Source organism: Engystomops pustulosus, chromosome 4 (genome assembly GCF_040894005.1).
Source record: "Engystomops pustulosus chromosome 4, aEngPut4.maternal, whole genome shotgun sequence".
NCBI classification, from domain to species: domain Eukaryota; kingdom Metazoa; phylum Chordata; class Amphibia; order Anura; family Leptodactylidae; genus Engystomops; species Engystomops pustulosus.
This window is the reverse complement of record NC_092414.1, coordinates 96067291-96091781: the sequence shown is the minus strand read 5'-3', so window position 1 is coordinate 96091781 and position 24491 is coordinate 96067291. Positions and strand designations below refer to the sequence as shown.

At 42.7% G+C, this 24491-nt stretch overlaps 1 long non-coding RNA gene across 1 annotated transcript in view; it reads left to right on the top strand.

Moving 5' to 3' along the window:
• The window catches only part of LOC140126864 (uncharacterized), a 92681-nt gene extending 68527 nt beyond the window's left edge, over positions 1–24154 (top strand). Inside the window, exons 2-6 of the long non-coding RNA XR_011854915.1 lie at positions 18321–18384; positions 18651–18879; positions 20718–20780; positions 22655–22810; positions 23395–24154. This is a non-coding gene — a long non-coding RNA (uncharacterized lncRNA). The remainder of the gene's footprint in view (positions 1–18320; positions 18385–18650; positions 18880–20717; positions 20781–22654; positions 22811–23394) is intronic.
• The last annotated feature ends 337 nt before the right edge of the window (positions 24155–24491 follow it).

The following is a 24491-nucleotide window of genomic DNA, read 5'->3' as shown; positions in this document are numbered from 1 at the left end:
ATTTACAAATGAAAATGTCCTCTGAAATGTTGAGACTGTTAGAAACAATCCATAAAAGCTCAGCAGTACCTCAAAGGATTAAGCCTGCAATTCTAGTCCAGCATTGTGCTTGATTGTCTCCTTTGTCTTTTATGTGATAATACATTTTCAGGGAGTGTAAGCTCCTCACAAGAAGGGGATTTGCAGCCACAATCATCAGAAAATCAGGGAATTGTGGATGTCTCAGTGAAAGTGTCTAATGTGGTATAAACACTCCTTTTGTCTTTTCATGACGTATAGAAGCATATGTATCCAAATGTATCTGACATATGTAACCCTGAAATCATAGCCATATTACGTATGCTTTATATGTTCCATATTACAAGTCTAGGGATTTAATGGCCCCTAAGATGTATCTTATGGATATATAAGAAAAATAACAGATTACCATTATTGAGATCCTTCCAACAATCATTTGTATTCTTGAAGAAAGAAGATTGTTTCAGTGTTTAAAGGAAGAATTTATTCAGAAATGGTTCACGCTGCTCATGGCAACCAATCAGAGCTCAACTTTAATTTTCCCACAGCAGAATATAAAATGAAACCTGATTGGCTGTCATGAACAACTAGAACAGTTTTGCTCTCATATGCTTCTGATAAATCTCCCATGTGTATCTCCAATTTTAACCAGGCTCATCTATGAATTTGGGTATGACTTTACATTTCCAGTGGCGGTGCGACTGATGCCAATCCTTTTGACTCTGGTCATTGCCAATCCTAGGTATACATGTGGCTGCTTCATTCCAGTAACAGCTCTTGTCTTGGTGTTATATCAAGAATAAGTTTGGAGATGTAAAATGAACTAGGTAGGTCTGACTTTGGAAATACTTGTAAACTTGTGTGGTCTACCACTTATTAGCTGAGCTGTTTCTACTCATAGACACTTGCAAAGCAGAAAAACCAAAGTTAACAAAGTTATCCAGGTCAGTAATGACTGTGAAGTAAGGCAAGAATTCTTTTAATTGCCTTTATGCTGCTCTGTGCTGCCATCTACTGATCATTTGTGGGATACATTTTCTGTCGTATTAAAAATCCTAATTTACATATACAAGATAAATATCCATAAAATATTTTGCATACTACAAATATATAAGTAAACAGAAGAAGAAAAAACTCCAGCGCAGGCTCCTGGATCTTCTAAAATTTGATTCTTTATTCGTAAAACAGCATAATGGTACATCGCGTAAAACACAGGTTATGACCGACGCGTTTCGGCTGAAAGCCTTATTCCTGATCTAACCTGACTTTCTCTCTAGAGCCATTTAAATAAAGCCCCCAATCAATCTCACATGGTTTTGACAGAGGAGAAAACTTGCAACTAAAAAATGTTAACTAGAGATGAGCGAACATGCTCGTCCGAGCTTGATGCTCGGTCGAGCATTAGGGTACTCGAAACTGCTCGTTACTCGGACGAATACTTCGCCCGCTCGAGAAAATGGCAGCTCCCGCCGTTTTGCTTTTTGGCGGCCAGAAACAGAGCCAATCACAAGCCAGGAGACTCTGCACTCCACCCAGCATGACGTGGTACCCTTACACGTCGATAGCAGTGGTTGGCTGGCCAGATCAGGTGACCCTGGGATAGACTAGCCGCTGGCCGCGCTGCTCGGATCATTCTGTCTCTGGATGCCGCTAGGGAGAGAGCTGCTGCTGCTCAGGGAAAGCGTTAGGGTGTTCTATTAGCTTACTGTTAGGCAGGAGTGATTCTCAAAGAACCCAACAGCCCTTCTTAGGGCTACAATAACGTTCTACTTTTTTTATTTTAATTTGCATATTTTACCATTTTGTGAGGAATTAGCAGGGGGACTTGCTACCGTTGTGTTTAGCTCTTAGTGGCACACATATCCATAGCAAAGACCGAAGTGGGAAAATTCAGTAGGGGTTGGATTTCTATTAGGCAATAACTCAGTGTCATCTCATCTGGCATAGTACTGTGCTTCCTTTGATACTTGGCTAGAAAATAGCCATAGGAGAATACAAACAGCTTCTTGAAGCCTACAGTAGCGTTCTATATATTTGATTTCTGGTTGATCTGCTGGTGGCTGTAGTTTCTGCAGTGCATGTACTTGCCAATTCTGAGCAATTTGTAGTGAGACTTGCGACCGCTGTGTTCTGCGCTTAGTGGCGCACATATCCATAGCAAAGGCTGAAGTGGCAAAATTCAGTAGGGGTTGGATTTCTATTAGGCAATAACTCAGTGTCATCTCATCTGGCATAGTACTGTGCTTCCTTTGATACTTGGCTAGAAAATAGCCATAGGAGAATACAAACAGCTTCTTGAAGCCTACAGTAGCGTTCTATATATTTGATTTCTGGTTGATCTGCTGGTGGCTGTAGTTTCTGCAGTGCATGTACTTGCCAATTCTGAGCAATTTGTAGTGAGACGTGCGACCGCTGTGTTCTGCGCTTAGTGGCGCACATATCCATAGCAAAGGCTGAAGTGGCAAAATTCAGTAGGGGTTGGATTTCTATTAGGCAATAACTCAGTGTCATCTCATCTGGCATAGTACTGTGCTTCCTTTGATACTTGGCTAGAAAATAGCCATAGGAGAATACAAACAGCTTCTTGAAGCCTACAGTAGCGTTCTATATATTTGATTTCTGGTTGATCTGCTGGTGGCTGTAGTTTCTGCAGTGCATGTACTTGCCAATTCTGAGCAATTTGTAGTGAGACTTGCGACCGCTGTGTTCTGCGCTTAGTGGCGCACATATCCATAGCAAAGGCTGAAGTGGCAAAATTCAGTAGGGGTTGGATTTCTATTAGGCAATAACTCAGTGTCATCTCATCTGGCATAGTACTGTGCTTCCTTTGATACTTGGCTAGAAAATAGCCATAGGAGAATACAAACAGCTTCTTGAAGCCTACAGTAGCGTTCTATATATTTGATTTCTGGTTGATCTGCTGGTGGCTGTAGTTTCTGCAGTGCATGTACTTGCCAATTCTGAGCAATTTGTAGTGAGACTTGCGACCGCTGTGTTCTGCGCTTAGTGGCGCACATATCCATAGCAAAGGCTGAAGTGGCAAAATTCAGTAGGGGTTGGATTTCTATTAGGCAATAACTCAGTGTCATCTCATCTGGCATAGTACTGTGCTTCCTTTGATACTTGGCTAGAAAATAGCCATAGGAGAATACAAACAGCTTCTTGAAGCCTACAGTAGCGTTCTATATATTTGATTTCTGGTTGATCTGCTGGTGGCTGTAGTTTCTGCAGTGCATGTACTTGCCAATTCTGAGCAATTTGTAGTGAGACTTGCGACCGCTGTGTTCTGCGCTTAGTGGCGCACATATCCATAGCAAAGGCTGAAGTGGCAAAATTCAGTAGGGGTTGGATTTCTATTAGGCAATAACTCAGTGTCATCTCATCTGGCATAGTACTGTGCTTCCTTTGATACTTGGCTAGAAAATAGCCATAGGAGAATACAAACAGCTTCTTGAAGCCTACAGTAGCGTTCTATATATTTGATTTCTGGTTGATCTGCTGGTGGCTGTAGTTTCTGCAGTGCATGTACTTGCCAATTCTGAGCAATTTGTAGTGAGACTTGCGACCGCTGTGTTCTGCGCTTAGTGGCGCACATATCCATAGCAAAGGCTGAAGTGGCAAAATTCAGTAGGGGTTGGATTTCTATTAGGCAATAACTCAGTGTCATCTCATCTGGCATAGTACTGTGCTTCCTTTGATACTTGGCTAGAAAATAGCCATAGGAGAATACAAACAGCTTCTTGAAGCCTACAGTAGCGTTCTATATATTTGATTTCTGGTTGATCTGCTGGTGGCTGTAGTTTCTGCAGTGCATGTACTTGCCAATTCTGAGCAATTTGTAGTGAGACTTGCGACCGCTGTGTTCTGCGCTTAGTGGCGCACATATCCATAGCAAAGGCTGAAGTGGCAAAATTCAGTAGGGGTTGGATTTCTATTAGGCAATAACTCAGTGTCATCTCATCCGGCATAGTACTGTGCTTCCTTTGATACTTGGCTAGAAAATAGCCATAGGAGAATACAAACAGCTTCTTGATCTTGAAGCCTACAGTAGCGTTCTATATATTTGATTTCTGGTTGATCTGCTGGTGGCTGTAGTTTCTGCAGTGCATGTACTTGCCAATTCTGAGCAATTTGTAGTGGGACTTGCGACCGCTGTGTTCTGCGCTTAGTGGCGCACATATCCATAGCAAAGGCTGAAGTGGCAAAATTCAGTAGGGGTTGGATTTCTATTAGGCAATAACTCAGTGTCATCTCATCTGGCATAGTACTGTGCTTCCTTTGATACTTGGCTAGAAAATAGCCATAGGAGAATACAAACAGCTTCTTGAAGCCTACAGTAGCGTTCTATATATTTGATTTCTGGTTGATCTGCTGGTGGCTGTAGTTTCTGCAGTGCATGTACTTGCCAATTCTGAGCAATTTGTAGTGAGACTTGCGACCGCTGTGTTCTGCGCTTAGTGGCGCACATATCCATAGCAAAGGCTGAAGTGGCAAAATTCAGTAGGGGTTGGATTTCTATTAGGCAATAACTCAGTGTCATCTCATCCGGCATAGTACTGTGCTTCCTTTGATACTTGGCTAGAAAATAGCCATAGGAGAATACAAACAGCTTCTTGATCTTGAAGCCTACAGTAGCGTTCTATATATTTGATTTCTGGTTGATCTGCTGGTGGCTGTAGTTTCTGCAGTGCATGTACTTGCCAATTCTGAGCAATTTGTAGTGGGACTTGCGACCGCTGTGTTCTGCGCTTAGTGGCGCACATATCCATAGCAAAGGCTGAAGTGGCAAAATTCAGTAGGGGTTGGATTTCTATTAGGCAATAACTCAGTGTCATCTCATCCGGCATAGTACTGTGCTTCCTTTGATACTTGGCTAGAAAATAGCCATAGGAGAATACAAACAGCTTCTTGATCTTGAAGCCTACAGTAGCGTTCTATATATTTGATTTCTGGTTGATCTGCTGGTGGCTGTAGTTTCTGCAGTGCATGTACTTGCCAATTCTGAGCAATTTGTAGTGGGACTTGCGACCGCTGTGTTCTGCGCTTAGTGGCGCACATATCCATAGCAAAGGCCGAAGTGGCAAAATTCAGTAGGGGTTGGATTTCTATTAGGCAATAACTCAGTGTCATCTCATCCGGCATAGTACTGTGCTTCCTTTGATACTTGGCTAGAAAATAGCCATAGGAGAATACAAACAGCTTCTTGATCTTGAAGCCTACAGTAGCGTTCTATATATTTGATTTCTGGTTGATCTGCTGGTGGCTGTAGTTTCTGCAGTGCATGTACTTGCCAATTCTGAGCAATTTGTAGTGGGACTTGCCACCGCTGTGTTCTGCGCTTAGTGGCGCACATATCCATAGCAAAGGCCGAAGTGGCAAAATTCAGTAGGGGTTGGATTTCTATTAGGCAATAACTCAGTGTCATCTCATCTGGCATAGTACTGTGCTTCCTTTGATACTTGGCTAGAAAATAGCCATAGCAATAGGATAGCATTGTTTGGTTTTAAAAACTCAAAAAAAAACAAAAAACACAAAAAAAAAAAAAAAACACAAAAAAAAACAAAAAAAAGTAAAAAAAAAAATAAAGTTATAACTCTCATTTTAAAAATGTTTAACCCGAGGGCTAGGGGTAGAGGACGAGGGCGGGGACGTGGGCGTCCAACTACTGCAGGGGTCAGAGGCCGTGGTCCTGGGCGGGGTGAGACACCACCTGCTGATGAGGGAGCAGGGGAACGCCGCAGAGCTACACTCCCTAGGTTCATGTCTGAAGTTACTGGGACTCGTGGTAGAGCACTGTTGAGGCCAGAACAGTGCGAACAGGTGATGTCGTGGATTGCTGACAATGCTTCGAGCAATTTGTCCACCACCAGTCAGTCTTCCACGCAGTCCACCCATGTCACCGAAATCGCCACTCCTCCAGCTCCTGCACCTCAGCCTCCTCCCCCCCAGTCTGCCCCCTCCCAGGAAAATTTGGCATTTGAACCGGCATACTCTGAGGAACTGTTTTCTGGACCCTTCCCACAGTCACAAACCACTTGTCCGGTTGCTGCTGAGCAATTTTCCGATGCCCAGGTTTTCCACCAGTCACAGTCTGTGGGTGATGATGACCTTCTTGACGTAGTGGAAGTGTGTAAAGAGGTGTCCGACGATGAGGAGACACGGTTGTCAGACAGTGGGGAAGTTGTTGTCAGGGCAGGAAGTCCGAGGGGGGAGCAGACTGAGGGATCGGAGGATGATGAGGTGACAGACCCAAGCTGGGTTGAGAGGCCGGGTGAACACAGTGCTTCTGAGACGGAGGAGAGTCCTCGACCTGAACAGGTTGGAAGAGGCAGTGGTGGGGCCAGACGGAGAGGCAGGGCCAGAGCTGGTGCATCAGCGCCACTGTCAACTAGTGAAGCTCCCGTGGTGAGGGCTCTTGCGGCGAGGGCTAGATCTTCAGAAGTGTGGAGGTTCTTTAAGGAAACACCGGATGACCGACGGACTGTGGTGTGCAACATTTGCCAAACCAGGCTCAGCAGGGGTTCCACCACTACTAGCTTAACTACCACCAGTATGCGCAGGCATATGAATGCTAAGCACCCCACTCAGTGGCAACAAGCCCGTTCACCTCCGGCCGTGCACACCACTGCTCCTTCCCCTGTGTCAGCTGCTAGTCAGCCCCCTGCCCAGGACCCTGGCACAAAAACCCCATCGTCGCCTCCACGATCCTCCACAGCATCCACCAGCGTTCAGCTCTCCATACCCCAGACGCTGGAGCGGAAACGCAAATATAGTGCAACCCACCCGCACGCCCAAGCCCTTAATGTGCACATCTCCAGATTGCTTAGCCTGGAGATGCTGCCCTATAGGCTAGTAGAGACCGAGGCCTTTCGCAACCTCATGGCGGCGGCCGCCCCTCGGTATTCGGTCCCCAGCCGCCACTACTTTTCCCGATGTGCCGTCCCAGCCCTGCACCAGCACGTGTCAGACAACATCATCCGTGCCCTGACCAACGCCGTTTCTGACAAGGTCCACCTGACCACGGACACGTGGACGAGTGCTGCCGGGCAGGGCCACTATATATCGCTGACGGCACATTGGGTTAACTTGGTGGAGGCTGGGACCGAGTCTGACCCTGGGGCTGCTCATATACTGCCGACGCCGAGGATTGCGGGGCCTACCTCGGTCCAGGTGTTTCAGGCCTACTATGCCTCCTCCTCCTCCCACCCCTCCTCCACCTCCTCCTCCGAACTACCATCCGTGGGCACGGCGCCATCAGTCGGTAGCTCTAGGCACAGCAGCAGTGCCGTCGCTAAGCGACAGCAGGCGGTGCTCAAACTGCTGAGCCTAGGCGACAAAAGGCACACCGCCCAAGAGCTATTACAGGGCATCACGGCGCAGACTGATCTGTGGCTGGCACCGCTGAACCTCAAGCCGGGAATGGTTGTGTGTGACAACGGCCGTAACCTGGTGGCGGCTCTGCAACTCGGCAGACTGACACATGTGCCATGCCTGGCCCATGTGTTAAATCTGATAGTGCAGCGTTTCCTCAAGACATACCCCAATCTGTCTGATTTGTTCACGAAGGTGCGCCGCATCTGTGCGCATTTCAGGAAGTCCAGCCCAGATGCTGCCACTCTCAGGGCAGCGCAGCGCCGCCTCCAACTGCCCGCTCACCGACTGTTGTGCGACGTGCCCACGAGGTGGAATTCAACACTGACCATGTTATCCAGAGTTTACCAGCAGCGCAGAGCGATTGTAGACTGCCAGATGTCAACTTCCACCAGAACTGGTAGTCAGGTCAGTCAGCTTCCTCAAGTCTACAATGAGGAGTGGACGTGGATGTCTGATATCTGTCAGGTGCTGAGTAACTTTGAGGAGTCAACACAGATGGTCAGTGGCGATGCCGCCATCATCAGCCTCACCATCCCGCTGCTTGGCCTGTTGAAAAACTCTCTGGTCAGCATGAAGTCGGAAGCTTTGCGCTCGTCACAAGAGACGGGGGAAGAATATTCCCTTGTTGATAGCCAAAGCACCCTGAGGTCTGTTTCTCAGCGCATATCGGAGGAGGTGGAGGTGGAGGAGGATGAGGAGGAAGAGGAGGAGAATGTTGGCGAGACACAAGAGGGGACCATTGTTGAGTCCTTCACTGTTCAGCGTGTATGGGCAGAAGAAGAGGAGTTGGAGGAGTTGGAGGAGGAGGAAATGGACAGTCAGGCCAGTGAGGGGAGTGAATTCTTACGCGTTGGTACTCTGGCGCATATGGCAGATTTCATGCTAGGCTGCCTATCCCGTGACCCTCGCGTTCAAAGAATTTATTCCAGCACCGATTACTGGGTGTTCACTCTCCTGGACCCACGGTACAAGCAAAATCTTCCCACTCTCATCCCTGGAGAGGAAAGGAGTGTGAGAATGCATGAATACCAGCAGGCCCTGGTGCACAAGCTGAAACAGTATTTCCCTTCTGACAGCGCTAGCGGCAGAGTGCGTAGTTCTGCGGGACAAGTAGCGAGGGAGAGTAGGCGAGCAGGCAGCTTGTCCAGCACTGGCAAGGGTACGCTTTACAAGGCTTTTGCCAGCTTTATGTCACCCCAGCAAGACACTGTCACCTGTCCCCAGTCTCGGCAGAGTAGGGCTGATCTTTACAGAAAGATGGTGAGGGAGTACGTAGCTGACCATACCATCGTCCTAAATGATCACACAGCTCCCTACAACTACTGGGTTTCAAAGCTGGACATGTGGCACGAACTGGCGCTGTACGCCTTGGAGGTTCTTGCCTGCCCTGCCGCTAGCGTCTTGTCCGAGCGGGTTTTCAGTGCAGCTGGTGGCATCATCACCGATAAGCGTACACGCCTGTCGACTGACAGCGCTGACAGGCTGACGCTTATTAAAATGAATAAAGGCTGGATTTCTCAGAATTTCCAATCTCCACCAGGTGAAGGAAGCTCAACCTGAATAATTGATCCACTCCTCCTCCTCCTCCTCATTTTCCTCCTTCTCCTCCTCTTTGTACAGTAAAGCAGAGGAAAATGGCTATTTTTTGACAGGGCCCACTGGCTCTTGCTATAGTACTTCATGCATTTAATTTTTCTGGAGGGCCACCTACCCGGTCCTCTGTTTGAAACAATTTTTGTGAGTGCCACATACAGGCACTCAATCTATTCCATTTTTCTGGAGGGCCACCTACCCGGTCCTCTGTTTTAAAAAATTTTTGGGACTGCCACATACAGGCACTCAATCTATTCCATTTTACTGCAGGGCCACCTACCTGCTCCTCTGGTTTGAACAATTTTTGGGACTGCCACATACAGGCACTCAATCTATTCCATTTTACTGGAGGGCCACCTACCTGCTCCTCTGGTTTGAAACATTTTTGGGACTGCCACATACAGGCACTCAATCTATTCCATTTTACTGCAGGGCCACCTACCTGCTCCTCTGGTTTGAACAATTTTTGGGACTGCCACATACAGGCACTCAATCTATTCCATTTTACTGCAGGGCCACCTACCTGCTCCTCTGGTTTGAACAATTTTTGGGACTGCCACATACAGGCACTCAATCTATTCCATTTTACTGCAGGGCCACCTACCTGCTCCTCTGGTTTGAACAATTTTTGGGACTGCCACATACAGGCACTCAATCTATTCCATTTTACTGCAGGGCCACCTACCTGCTCCTCTGGTTTGAACAATTTTTGGGACTGCCACATACAGGCACTCAATCTATTCCATTTTACTGCAGGGCCACCTACCTGCTCCTCTGGTTTGAACAATTTTTGGGACTGCCACATACAGGCACTCAATCTATTCCATTTTACTGGAGGGCCACCTACCTGCTCCTCTGGTTTGAACAATTTTTGGGACTGCCACATACAGGCACTCAATCTATTCCATTTTACTGCAGGGCCACCTACCTGCTCCTCTGGTTTGAACAATTTTTGGGACTGCCACATACAGGCACTCAATCTATTCCATTTTACTGCAGGGCCACCTACCTGCTCCTCTGGTTTGAACAATTTTTGGGACTGCCACATACAGGCACTCAATCTATTCCATTTTACTGCAGGGCCACCTACCTGCTCCTCTGGTTTGAACAATTTTTGGGACTGCCACATACAGGCACTCAATCTATTCCATTTTACTGCAGGGCCACCTACCTGCTCCTCTGGTTTGAACAATTTTTGGGACTGCCACATACAGGCACTCAATCTATTCCATTTTACTGGAGGGCCACCTACCTGCTCCTCTGGTTTGAACAATTTTTGGGACTGCCACATACAGGCACTCAATCTATTCCATTTTACTGCAGGGCCACCTACCTGCTCCTCTGGTTTGAACAATTTTTGGGACTGCCACATACAGGCACTCAATCTATTCCATTTTACTGCAGGGCCACCTACCTGCTCCTCTGGTTTGAACAATTTTTGGGACTGCCACATACAGGCACTCAATCTATTCCATTTTACTGCAGGGCCACCTACCTGCTCCTCTGGTTTGAACAATTTTTGGGACTGCCACATACAGGCACTCAATCTATTCCATTTTACTGCAGGGCCACCTACCTGCTCCTCTGGTTTGAACAATTTTTGGGACTGCCACATACAGGCACTCAATCTATTCCATTTTACTGGAGGGCCACCTACCTGCTCCTCTGGTTTGAACAATTTTTGGGACTGCCACATACAGGCACTCAATCTATTCCATTTTACTGCAGGGCCACCTACCTGCTCCTCTGGTTTGAACAATTTTTGGGACTGCCACATACAGGCACTCAATCTATTCCATTTTACTGCAGGGCCACCTACCTGCTCCTCTGGTTTGAACAATTTTTGGGACTGCCACATACAGGCACTCAATCTATTCCATTTTACTGCAGGGCCACCTACCTGCTCCTCTGGTTTGAACAATTTTTGGGACTGCCACATACAGGCACTCAATCTATTCCATTTTACTGCAGGGCCACCTACCTGCTCCTCTGGTTTGAACAATTTTTGGGACTGCCACATACAGGCACTCAATCTATTCCATTTTACTGGAGGGCCACCTACCTGCTCCTCTGGTTTGAAACATTTTTGGGACTGCCACATACAGGCACTCAATCTATCCCATTTTACTGGAGGGCCACCTACCTGCTCCTCTGGTTTGAAAAATGTTTGGGACTGCCACATACAGGCACTATCCAAATTAAATTGTCTCCATAGCAGCCTCCACACGTTGTCTCCATTGCTACCTCCAAAAGTCGTCCATATAGCTGCCTCCATACATCGTCCCTTTATCAAACGAGGTGTGTCAGGCAGAAATTTGGGTTGTTTTCATGGATTCCACATCAAAGTTGTTAACTTTGTCGCCACCCTGCTGTGTAATCCCCAAAATATACTGGCAAACTTTTACCATTTAGGGATATTATTTCAGCGCTTCTTGCGCATCTGTTTACATTCCCCTCACCCGGCATATCCTAAACTTATAAGAACGCTACTACACTTGATCTTATACAAAAGGTTCTTAGAAGTGCTGTTTGGGGAGTAGCCTAGAGACAGGGGCTTGGATTGGCGAAAGCTCGCCTGGCAGCGGAGCGCCAGCTCCATGCCAAGATCCAACTAACATAGTTTTAACTGCAGCACCTTTAATCTACTACTAGTTCACTGCCTCCATACATGGTCCCCTTATCAAACGAGCTGTGTCAGGCAGAATTTTGGGTTGTTTTCATGGCTTCCATGTTAACTTTGTCGCCACCCTGCTGTGTAATCCACAAAATATACTGGCAAACTTTTATCATGTACCGATATTATTTGAGCGCTTCTTGCTCACCTCCTTTGGTTCCTCTCTGCCACCCATTGGTTTGAAGCCTGAGTCCATTTAGGGTATGTCGCCATGCCACTCTCTAGCCTGCCGCTGCTGCCGCTGCCTCTGCATGAAGTCCCCTATAGTGTCAGGGTCAATTATTGGATGTTTTAGATGCTATCTAGCTTCATTCTGTCACTCTGTCATGGCCATGCTGTTGCCCATAATTTTGGCATAATGGTGCGATTATGCAGCCTCAGAGGCATCCATGCATGCTGCCCCTGCTGTTTCCTGTCCATTTCCGTGGTGTTTCCATCCTTTTCTGAGGTTCCCAGGTGTTTGGTCAAGCTTCCCTGTGCAGAGCCTTGGTCCCCTTGAAAAATGCTCGAGTCTCCCATTGACTTCAATGGGGTTCGTTATTCGAGACGAGCACTCGAGCATCGGGAAAAGTTCGTCTCGAATAACGAGTACCCGAGCATTTTAGTGTTCGCTCATCTCTAATGTTAACCCATTAAAAACCAAGACTGATTCTTGCTTAACATGAGAGGAATATAGGCTATAACCTTACAATACATAGATATATAGATACATAAATACAATAAGATCGTTATGAGAGTTCATCCTCTTGGCTGCCTAGTATCTAGTACAAAAATCCAATAGGATTCTCTGTTTAATAGTTTTTGTGATGGTCACCCCCCTGATCGGTTTACAATCTTTCTCAATACCTGTCCATCTGAGATCTGTGACAACCCCTTCAGGCACAACCCTAAAATGGTGTGTAAGGGACGATACATTAAGTGTCAAATATATAAGTAGGTTTAAATACTTCAAGAAGAATAACATGAATATAAAGTAAAAGGTGCATTCAAAAAGAAGACTCATTCACATCATTCAATGTAATACACTTTCAAAATACAATGGGGCATATTTATAAAACATGTAGTAAGGTAAAACACAGTACACAGTTAGACTAGACATATCCCAATAAAGGTCTGTCCTAAAAGCATTGATAAACCTCCCTCAATGTGATACCATTGAAATATTCAGATATCTGTCCATAATATTTTGATGTCAAAACAAAACCACTGTACAGAGTTGAGTTGGTCTTCCATCCCATGGCATAGACCTTCAATTAAATGCAAGATTAGCATCTCCATGTTCGTTGAATGCTCCGCAGCATCAAACATACTGTAACTGCTGCTGTTAAGGGATATTTGTTATTCAAAGATATTAGTGGCCTGTCCCAGTTATAATTATTAGGGAACCATCTTAGCTCAAAGCAAATACTCCTGTCTGGTATATACAGTGGTCAGGTATAAATCTTTAAGAAGGTTTCACAATATCCTAGATGATCAAATAACTGCAAGTTTTATCTACAAGAGCATGTAATAAAATACCCCCTACTTGTTACAGTCCCCTGCATACAGAATGGGGCTCATTTACTAAGGGTCCGCGGAGCGCATTTTCGTCGGATTTCCTGATGATTTCCGAATTGCGCCGCATTTAACAGGGGATTTTGGTGCAGGCGATCAGATTTTGGTGCATCAGCGACACGGGACATAAATCGGGGGGCGGGACGTAGGACAACCGAACGGATTAGGACTACGTACGGGATTTAACATCTCAAATTGTGTCGCAAGACACGCACTTACAAGCACCGGGAAGAAGAAGGTGAACTCCGGCGGACCTCGGCAAGGAAGCGACAGATGCAGGAACTCTGGCGCACGAGCTACGGATTTCATCTTCGTTGGACTGTCTTTATTTGATTTGATAAATGATATTGTTCTGTCAAATATGGACATAATAAATATTACTGCTTGATAATGAAGCTCTGGTAATGCCCATTTATTGTATTTTCAGCCATGAGATAAAACTTTGTTGTACCAAACCAGGGTGCCACCTTTGTTTTATAAGAACGGGGATAGTCATAATTGGGCAACTTACTGTCTTGCAAGAGAATAAAATACTGTACTGCATGTGGCACTGAGACAAATAGTTATCTGCGTTAACATCTTTTTTGTCTTACATTTCTTTAGTTTTTTTTCTTCTTTTACATATTTGAAATACTGTTTTAGAATAATAATAATCTTAGCAAAGAGTATTGACTCTGACTGTTCAAATCTCATGCCAATTCTGAGCGTGACCTTGGAAAAGTCACTATCCACCTAGGCTCCAGGCACCAAAATATTATATTGGATGAAATAAATGTGTCTGAAAATTTTATGTGCTGCACTAGGAAAGCAAGAAAAAGACAACAGGAATTTTATTCAAGAACAAATTCATCTCTGGTTAATATAAAGCAAAGGTGCACAAGGGTCAAGCCAAGTCAAAGCTGATGCCTCCTGTAATAAAAATAAATATATTTTACCTATTTCTAGTTACTGTGCACAACAGAATAGAAAGAAGGAAAATACATATAGATGAAAGTGAGCCAGTTGTGTGAACGAACAAAGATGAGATCAGAAATTCAACAAGGACATATTAACCCGGCCTTATGAATACCACTCTGATATACAGTGTGTGTCTTGCTCAGGTTTTTTTGCCATTTTATTTATGTATTTATTATTTTATTACTGATTTTCTTTTCAATTCTTCATATAATTATTTGTCTTATTACTAAATAAATGCCTCATGAACAAGTATTACAACAGTAGTTTTTAAATTGTGTATAGCAATGATGTTAACCTGGGGTGGTTTCCATACATTTGTATGCATCTGTATGACATTGGTGTATGCTATATCTGTGTGCTAAAAGAAACGGGATGTTTTATAAGATGCTTTGTGGTTACTGGTTTTATTCAAACAATCATACACAGAGTTCTGTAAAAAGATTTATATGAGTTAAGCTATAGTTTTCTCCCTAAAACTGCTGGCAGAGGTGAAAGTTTTTTTATGTCACATATGGAATATTATTTTGAAATCTAAGCATTGTGTACTGCATCTATATAGAACACTAAATATAAACTTATAGGGTCAGAATTATCAGGATATGTACACTTGAAATCTGGAGTACAAGCCCTGAAATAGGTGTAATTCCTGGTGCACGGCCAGAATTGCCCTTATTTACCCCCTTACTCCAGCTCCATGACAAATGGGCATGGAGGTGAGTGAAAGGGACATGGCTGTCGAGGGAATGGGCCAGCATTGGGAATTCCTGCCCCCGTATGCACACATGCTTCAACCTGTGCTCACCCCTGATCCCTCCTCCATCAGGCCGTGTGCATAAAGCTTAAGTCTTATATTAACTTTGGCTCCAATATTTTTGGGGATGTCTTATTTTTTTCAATGAATAACATTCCATGGCAAAGTAATACAGGGAAAGATAGGACGTGTAATATCTTTTCCCTGTCTACAGGCGGTACTGTATCGCTCAGTGCGCCATTGCTTTCTGTGGGGGGCGTATATGCAGCCGAGAGCTTGCGGCCATACATACGTCCCCCAAACGTTCATGTGAATGGGTCCTTATGCAGTTATGTGTTTTACTGCAGCCATATGTAGCAGATGGCTCCCCCTGGTGACCAGAAACAATGCTCAGGAATTAAGTGATACAAGTGGGATTACACGATCTGTGTGTTAGAGTGTTGAACTAGCCAAGCCAAATTTCTGTGGTCATTTGAATGCAATTCTACTAGGGGGACTGCAATTATTTTAGGGTTATCTGCTTACCTTGATGAAGAGTTTACTATATCTTTCCTTCTATATTCAATTTACAGTTTGATATGTATAGTTGTTTGAACGCTTTTTTAATTAACAATAATTTTCACTTATTTTTGGAGTAGGGTTTATATTTCAAACATACTTCATAAATCAAAAATCCAAAACAAAAAAATGGGCACAGCTCACCAAGTAAAGATGATGATGTGGACTGTAGGCATGGAAGCCATTGCATGGAGAGTGGATGCTGAGTGTATGATGCAGGCATCCAAGAAGAAGATGGTTGCTCCAGCAAGTCCATTAAAAACATGAAACGTTTAGTCAACATAAAGATAAAATCAAAGTGGTGTGTGCAGGATCAAGAAAAGTTGCCGCATTATGGACATAAACCTTTATTAATCGCAACTAGATGAAAAGTAAATGAAGCACATTTATACAAACAAAAGGATATGACGTGGAAAGGGGAGGAGGAGAAAGGCGGGTCGAAAATACAAGCACAAGTACATACGTGTACAAAGTAACACAGGTAATACATGATGAATATAAGAAAATAAAAAGGAAAATATCAATAAAGATATAATAAATCTCTTTTAGGCCATGAGGGGAGCTGGTATTTAAAGTCATAATCCAGAAAACCTCACAAGATAGAAGAAGTTTTCTCCAGTCTCCATCCCTAATAGGACAGTTAACTCTTTCTATGCCTTGTACAATCATCGAGCAGAAAGAGGAAGAATGAACATCATGAAAATGGATTGTTTGGATACACTAGATGTCTTATTGGCCAATGAGTTTGGATCAACGTTTGCACCATTAATATGTTTCATGATTCTTTTTTTTCCGATTATGTATGTTGCTACCGATCTATTGAATATTGCAGGTATTCAAACATACTACATAAGTAGTGTATCAACTTACAACTTAATATATCAACTTACAAAAAGTTCAGATTGATTTTAACAAGAATAAAATTGTTTCCATTATACGTGACTGTTTACCTATACTTAAACAAGACACCATTACTGCCCAAATACTAGCATCTATGAATGTAAATGCTAGACCCAAGATTCAAGAATGTAAGACAAGCTACTACTTTAGATAACAAATTGCTGCATATCGTTTTCTCTTCTAAATCTCCTCCTGCATACGCTTGGCTACAACACAAGGGAAATTTTCCCTGCAGTGAAAACAGATGCAGCATGTGCAAACACATACACTGCATGTCTTTTTATTCTTCTTCCAGTCAATCTGAATATTTTGTAACTAGATACATTAACTATAGCACTAGTTATGTAGTATACTTGATTCCCTGCAATACCTCCAATATGCAATACATCGGTAGCAACATACATAAACTGAAAAAAAGAATCATGGAACATATTAATGATGCAAACGTTGATCTAAACGCAATGGCCAAGAATAAGACATCTAGTGTATCCAAACCTTTTCATGATGTTCATTCTTCCTCTTTCTGCTCCATGATTGTGTACAAGCCATAGAAAGAATTAATTGTCCTATTAGGGGTGGAAATTTGAGAAAACTTCTTCTATCTCATGAGGGTTGCTGGATTATGACTTCAAATACCAGCTCCCCTCACGGCCAAAATTATAAAACAGATTTATTACATCGCTGATGATATTTACTTTTTTATTTTATTATGTTCATCTCATGACGTATTACCTGTGTTACTTTGTACACGTACTTGTGCTTGTATTTTCAACCCGCCATTCTTCTCCTCCCCTTTCCACGTCATATCCTTTTGTTTGTATAAATGTGTTCCACTTACTTTGTATCTAGTTATGATTAAGGATCGTGCTCTGTCCGAAACATGTCAACTTTTATTTATACTGTGCACACTACTATTATCTCAATATGGAATAAAAGTTTAATGTTTTTTAATGGACTTGCTGGATTAACCCTCTTTTTCTTGGATGCCTGCATCATGTGAGAGATATGTTGGCCCTTACTAGCTTCCAGGGGGCATAGCAACAGGGATAGCAGCCATAGCAGGTTCTACGGGGCCCAGATTGTCATGGGGCCTAGCACCTGACCTGCCACACTAAACAATGGCTGAGGTGCACTGTTATACACATATTATGCGCCAAAATGTACAGCATAATACGTTCATAACAGTGCACATCTTCTAAAGTACCCACCTGAGCATTTCGGATAACAAATGCTTGGGGAAGGGGAAAACAGAACAGCAGGTCTCTTATCTTTACTTCCTGCTGTCTACTTCACCCAAGTGATCAGCAGCTAGTGGGCCCTGGAAAAAGAAGACTATCTGACAGTGAGTACAAACATGTGTATATGAGTGTATAAATGTATATGTGTGTATGAATGTATGTGTGTGTATATGCTGTATGTGTGAATAGGCTCTCTGTGTGTGTTTATGTATATGCTGTATGAGTGCAGATAACAGTCCCGCATTCATTTTATTTCCCCTTAAAAGCTTTATTCACATCAATACTGTATTTCGTTACAATACCTTGTATGGTGCTGCTAATTTTGAGTGAGATAGAAGAGTGAGAGTGAGTTAAAGCAGTATTCCCATTTTGGCATATTAATATTATTGTTTGTGTGATAAAAATGTATACAATTTTCCATATACCTTCTGTATCAATTCTGCCTGGATCATCTTCAAGTTTTCTGGGTCTCTGCTTGTTCATTCTATGTTTACTTCCAGTGGACAGAAATTTGACCATGGTCACACAGGTGTATAGCTTGTTAGTGGCATAGAGAGTAATCAGAGCTGTGTGTTAATACATATCACTGAGGACATACATAACAATTTTGTGTGATGTCACCTCCCTCTCTCATCCAGGTGCGGGGGTGTGCATAATTAGCAGCCTGGAGCTCCAACATGCTAATTAGAACTTTCTTTTCTAGGTGATCCCGGCGTGTCAAGACTTGTGATGGACAACACCGGGATGAAGATGAAGATGTAGTGGAGGTGAATCTTTATAGGTTTTTATGTGTTTTTTTCAGTGATTAATTTAATTTATAGGACATCTACCATCAGATTTACTGATGGTAGACTGCCTTAAATTACCCACTCATCCACTAGAGAATGGAATCATTTTTGTCATGCTTAGAAACATCAGAATTCTTCTGAAATTATATACAAATTATACAAATATGCGAATAAGCCGGTGGCGCTCGGGCTTGCATATATGCAGACCCCTATTTCTTAATGTAGCCAGTCTCTTAATGTAACAGGTCCCTCCTGTCCAGATGATATTGCCGGCAGCCTGCATTCTTGGAGGAAAACAACCGCGCAGACAGGGAAGGTGGAAGGAGGGACTGCGCACCCCTGTCGGCTGGTCCCACCCGCCCATCTTGAAGACTGTTTGCGACGTCAACTGTAAGGGAGGGACCAAGTTTTCAAGAAAGAACACCAGCACTCTATTCAACAGCACACAGTGGTACTACCATGTGAATATAGCATGTAAGTTCACATTGAAACTCAGTGGGGAATATACTGTATATCAAGCTGTCTTTGCCAGAATACTGGATAAATTTGCACTTAAAATGCCATGTGTCATATTTATTGAGCATTTTTTACCATTTTTGGTGCAGCAAACTAGACTAGTAATCTGCTCTGTCTAGTTCTGCTCTGGATTGGTCTAAAGACCAACAAATTAATACATCTCCTCCAATAAGTTTCCGTGTATGTGCATTGTGTCTATGCTTCTTTCTCTTTCTCCTCCTCTTTTCATATACTTCTATGGAGAGCTGTAATCTGATTGCTTGGTAAGTTTTCAGTTCACCAAAGTGGAATCCTATGAAGATTTCAAACTGAATATCTGTTTAGGAGGCTGGGCACTAAAAAAAGAATAGTCTGGATTTAAATAAGTCTCCAAACACTTTCCACAAAACTGAAATTACCAAGCTATAATGAGAGTAATGATCCAGACATCCTTGGAAATTATATATTGGAATTTTGCATACTTCCAAACGCTAATGGCTAGGATTGGCAAATTGGTAAAAATCTAGAAGTCTAGTTTTCTCAGTGGAAAAACAAATATTATGAAAAAAACAATAAGAATAGCTAAGATCCAGTAATACAAGGTGAAAATGCATTAACATTATTCACCAAAAGATGCCACCCTTGTTGCTGCCTGTTTCCTAGAGGTCAGTCGCAATTTTAAACTTTTATTGATCCTGTGCACACCACTTTGTTTTTATCTCGATATGAAATAAAAGTTTAATGTTTTTAATGGACTTGCTGGATGAACCCTCTTACTTCACAAATCCAGAAAAAATCATGCTATGGCTTATTTTCAGTGCAGCTGTTATTTTTGGAAACATCTTACAGTACAGATTTTTGTTACTGAAAAATAGTCATGTGAGAGATATGTTGGCCCTTACTAGCTTCCAGGAGGCATAGCAACAGGAATAGCAGCCATAGCAGGTTCTACGTGGCTCAGAGTGTCAAGGGGCCTAGCACCTGACCTGCCACACTAAACAATGGCTGAGGTGCACTGTTATACACATATTATGCGCCACAATGTACAGCATGATACGTTTATAACAGTGCACATCTTCTAAAGTACTTACCTGAGAATTTCAGATAACAAATGCTTGGGGAAGGGGAAAACAGAACAGCAGGTCTCTTATCTTTACTCCCTGCTGTCTACTTCACCCAAGTGATCAGCAGCTAGTGGGCCATGGAAAAAGAAGACTATCTGACAGTGAGTACATACATGTGTATATGAGTGTATAAATGTATATGTGTGTATGAATGTATGTGTGTGTATATGCTGTATGTGTGAATAGGCTCTCTGTGTGTGTTTATGTATATGCTGTATGAGTGCAGATAACAGTCCCGCATTCATTTTAATTCCCCTTTAAAGCTTTATTCGCATCATTACTGTCTTTCGTTACAACACCCTATATGGTGCTGCTATTTCTGAGTGAGATAGAAATGAGTGAGAGTGAGTTAAAGCAGTATTCCCATTTTGGCAAATTAATATTATTGTTTGTATGGTAAAAATGTATACAATTTTCCATATACCTTCTGTATCAATTCTGCCTGGATCATCTTCAAGTTTTCTGGGTCTCTGCTTGTTCATTCTATGTTTACTTCCAGTGGACAGAAATCTGACCATGGTCACACAGATGTACAGCTTGTTAGTGGCATAGACAGTAATCAGTGTGTTATTACATATCACTGAAGAAAAAACAATTTTGTGTGATGTCACCTCCCTCTCCCATCCAGGTGCGGGGGTGTGCATAATTAGCAGCCTGGAGCTCCAACATGCTAATTAGAACTTTCTTTTCTAGGTGATCCCGGCCTGTCAAGACTTGCGATGGACAACACTGGGATCAAGATGAAGATGAGCGGAGGTGAATCTTTATAGGTTTTGATGTGTTGTTTCAGTGATTGATTTCATTTATAGGACATCTACCATCAAATTTACTGATGGTAGACTGCCTTAAATTACCCGCTCATCCAGTTGCCTAGGGAATGGAATCATTTTTGTCATGTTTAGAAACATCAGAATTCTTCGGAAATTATATACAAATTATGCAAATGTGTAAATAAGCCGATGGCTCTCCGGCTTGCTTATATACAGAGACCCCAGTCTCTTAATGTAGCCAGTCTCTTAATGTAACAGGTCCCTCCTGTCCGGTTGATGTTGCCACAGCCTGCATTCTTGGAGGAAGACAACTGTACAGACAGGAAAGGTGAAAGGAGGCACTGTGCACCCCTGTAGGCTGGTTCCACCCGCCCGTATTGCAGACTGTCTGTGACGTCAACTGGAAGGGAGGGACCAGGTACCAAGTTTTCAAGAGAAAACACCAGTACTCTATTCAACAACACACAGTGGTATTACCATTGATGTGAATATAACATGTTAGTTCACATTGAAACTCAATGTGGAAGATATATCAAGCTGTATGTGCTTGAATACTCGAGTAATTTTCACTTAAATGCCATGTATCATATTTATTGAGGCTTTCTTTACAATTTTTGGCCTCTGGCCTCTATAAAAGGGGGTTGGCCGCACCGCAAAATAGCCTGTGCGCTAGAAAATTCAGCCTGTGAGCCAAAAAATTCATTATTGTGGTGCAGCAAACTAAGCTAGTTATCCCTCTGTCCAGTTCTGCTCTGGATTGGTCTAAAGGCCAAAATATTAATACATCTCCCCCAATAAGTTTCCGTGTATGTGCATTGTTTCTGTGCTTCTTCCTTTTTCTCCTCCTCTTTTCAAATACTTCTATGGAGAGCTGTAATGTGATTGCTCTGTAAGTTTTCAAATCACCAAAGTGGAATCCTGTGAAGATTTCAAACTGAATATCTCTTTAGGAGGTTGGGCACTGAAAAAAATAGTCTGGCTTTAAATCAGTCTCCAAACACTTTCCACAAAACTGAAATTACCAAGCTACAATGAGAGTAATAATCCAGATGTCCTTAGAAATTATTTATTGGACTTTTGCATACTGCCAAAGGATAATGGCAAGGATTGGCAAATTGGTAAACATCTAGAAGTCTAGTTTTCTTAGTGGAAAAACAAATATTATTAAAAAAAACTATAAAAATAGCTAAGATCCAGTAATACAAGGTGAAAATGCATTAACATTGTTCACAAAAAGATGCCACCCTTCTTGCTGCCTGTTTCCTAGAGGTCAGTAACAGTTTTCAACTTTTATTGATGCTGTGCACACCACTTTGTTTTTATCTTGATATGAAATAAAAGTTTAAAAGTTTAAAGTTGGGCTCGCTGGAGGAATCCTCTTTTTCTTGGATGCCTGCATCACACTTCCCAAATCCTAAACAAATCATGTTATAGCTTATTTTTAGGTATTATTTTTGGAAACATAATATATTACAGATATTTTTCACTGAAGAATAGTCATGTGAGAGATATATTGGCCCTTACTAGCTTCCAGGGGGCATAGCAACTGGGGTAGCAGCCATGGCAGGGGCCCAAAGTGTCAAGGGGCCTTGTACCTGACCTGCCACACTACACAATGGCTGAGGTACACTGTTATACACATATTGGGGCAAATTTACTAAGGGTCTGCAGACCGCATTTCCATTGGGTTTCCCAACTATTTCTATTTGCACCGCATTTAATAGGGGTTTTTGGCGCACGCGATTGGATTTTGGCGCAATTGCGTCAACTTTCATGTGACACAAAACGGGGGGCGTGGCCGTCGGACAACCCAACTGATTTGGACTAAGCGCAGGATTTGAAATTCAAATTGTGTTGCAGGACATCCACTCACATACACCGGGAAGAAGAAGGTGAACTCCGGTGGACCTCAGCGGGGAAGCGGTACATGCAGTATATCAGGAGCACGATCTTGGTGAATCGGCCCGGACTTCATACTCGTCGGTCAGTTTGGATCGGGGATCGTGACAGGACCGGGTAAGTAAATGTGCCCCAAAATGTTTATAAAAGTGCACATTTTCTAAAGTACCCACCTGAGCATCTCAGATAACAAATGCTTGGGGAAGGGGATGGGAAAACAGAACAGCAGGTCTCTTATCTTTAATTCCTGCTGTCTACTTCACCGAAATGATCAGCAGCTAGTGGGCCCTGGAAAAAGAAGACATACATGTGTATATGAGTGTAGAAATGTACTCGTGTATGTAAATATACGTGTGTGTATATGCCCATTTTGGCAAATTAATATTATTGTTTGCATGATAAAAATGTATACAATTTTCCAATATACCTTCTGTATCAATTCTGCCTGGATCATCTTCAAGTTTTCTGGGTCTCTGCTTGTTCATTCTATGTTTACTTCCAGTGGACAGAAATCTGACCATGGTCACACAGATGTATAGCTTGTTAGTAGCATAGAGAGTAATCAGAGCTGTGTGTTATTACATATCACTGAGGAAAAAACAATTTTGTGTGATGTCACCTCCCTCTCCCATCCAGGTGCGGGGGTGTTCATAATTAGCAGCCTGGAGCTCCAACATGCTAATTAGAACTTTCTTTTCTAGGTGATCCCGGCGTGTCAAGACTTGCGATGGACAACACCGGGATGAAGATGAAGATGAGCGGAGGTGAATCTTTATAGGCAGTGGCGTAACTAGGAGAGACAGGCTACTGCATGAGGTCCCCCTTCCCACTTAAAAAATATACATATCAGTATACTCACACATATAAATACATTCATGTGCATATACACATACATACAGTGCCATATGCAACATACTCAGTTCAGTGATTGATTTTATTTATAGGACATCTACCATCAAATTTACTGATGGTAGACTGCTTTAAATTACCCACTCATCCTGTTGCCTAGGGGATGGAATAGTTTTTGTCATGATTAAAAACATCATGACAAAAAACACCTGGGAGGGACCAGGTACCAAGTTTTCAAAAAAGAACACCAGCACTCTATTCAACAGCTCACAGTGTTACTACCATTGATGTGAATATAGCATGTAAGTTCACATTGAAACTCAGTGGGGAAGATATATCCAGCTGTGTATACCAGAATACTGGAGTAATTTGAACTTAAAATGCCATGTTTCATATTTATTGAGGATTTTTGACTATTTTTGGCCAAAAAAGGGGTATGGCCTCTGTAACAGGGGTTTGGCCACACCATAAAATAGCCTGTGCGCTAGAAAATTCAGTCTGTGAGCCAGAAAATTCATTATTGTGGTGCAGCAAACTAGATTGGTCTAAAGACCTACAAATTAATACATCTCCCCAATAAATTTCCATGTATATGCATTGTGTTTGTGCTTCTTTCTCTTTGTCCTCCTCTTTTCATATACTTATATGGAGAGCTGTAATCTGATTGCTCTGTAAGTTTTCAGTGCACCAAACTGAATATCTGTTAAGAGGTTGGGTTGAAAAAAATAATAGTCTGTCTTTAAATGAGTCTTCAAACACCTCAAAACACATTCCACAATTTTTCAAGATCCAGTTTTCATATGTATTAAGCAGAATAAAAAAATTGCTATAAAATAAATAATTGCACAGCCATTTAGTTATATAACAAGAATGCTGATTCCGATTTTATGAAATAATTTATATCTCCTAACAAAAACTTGCAATACTCCTGCCATTAAAAAGACAAAGA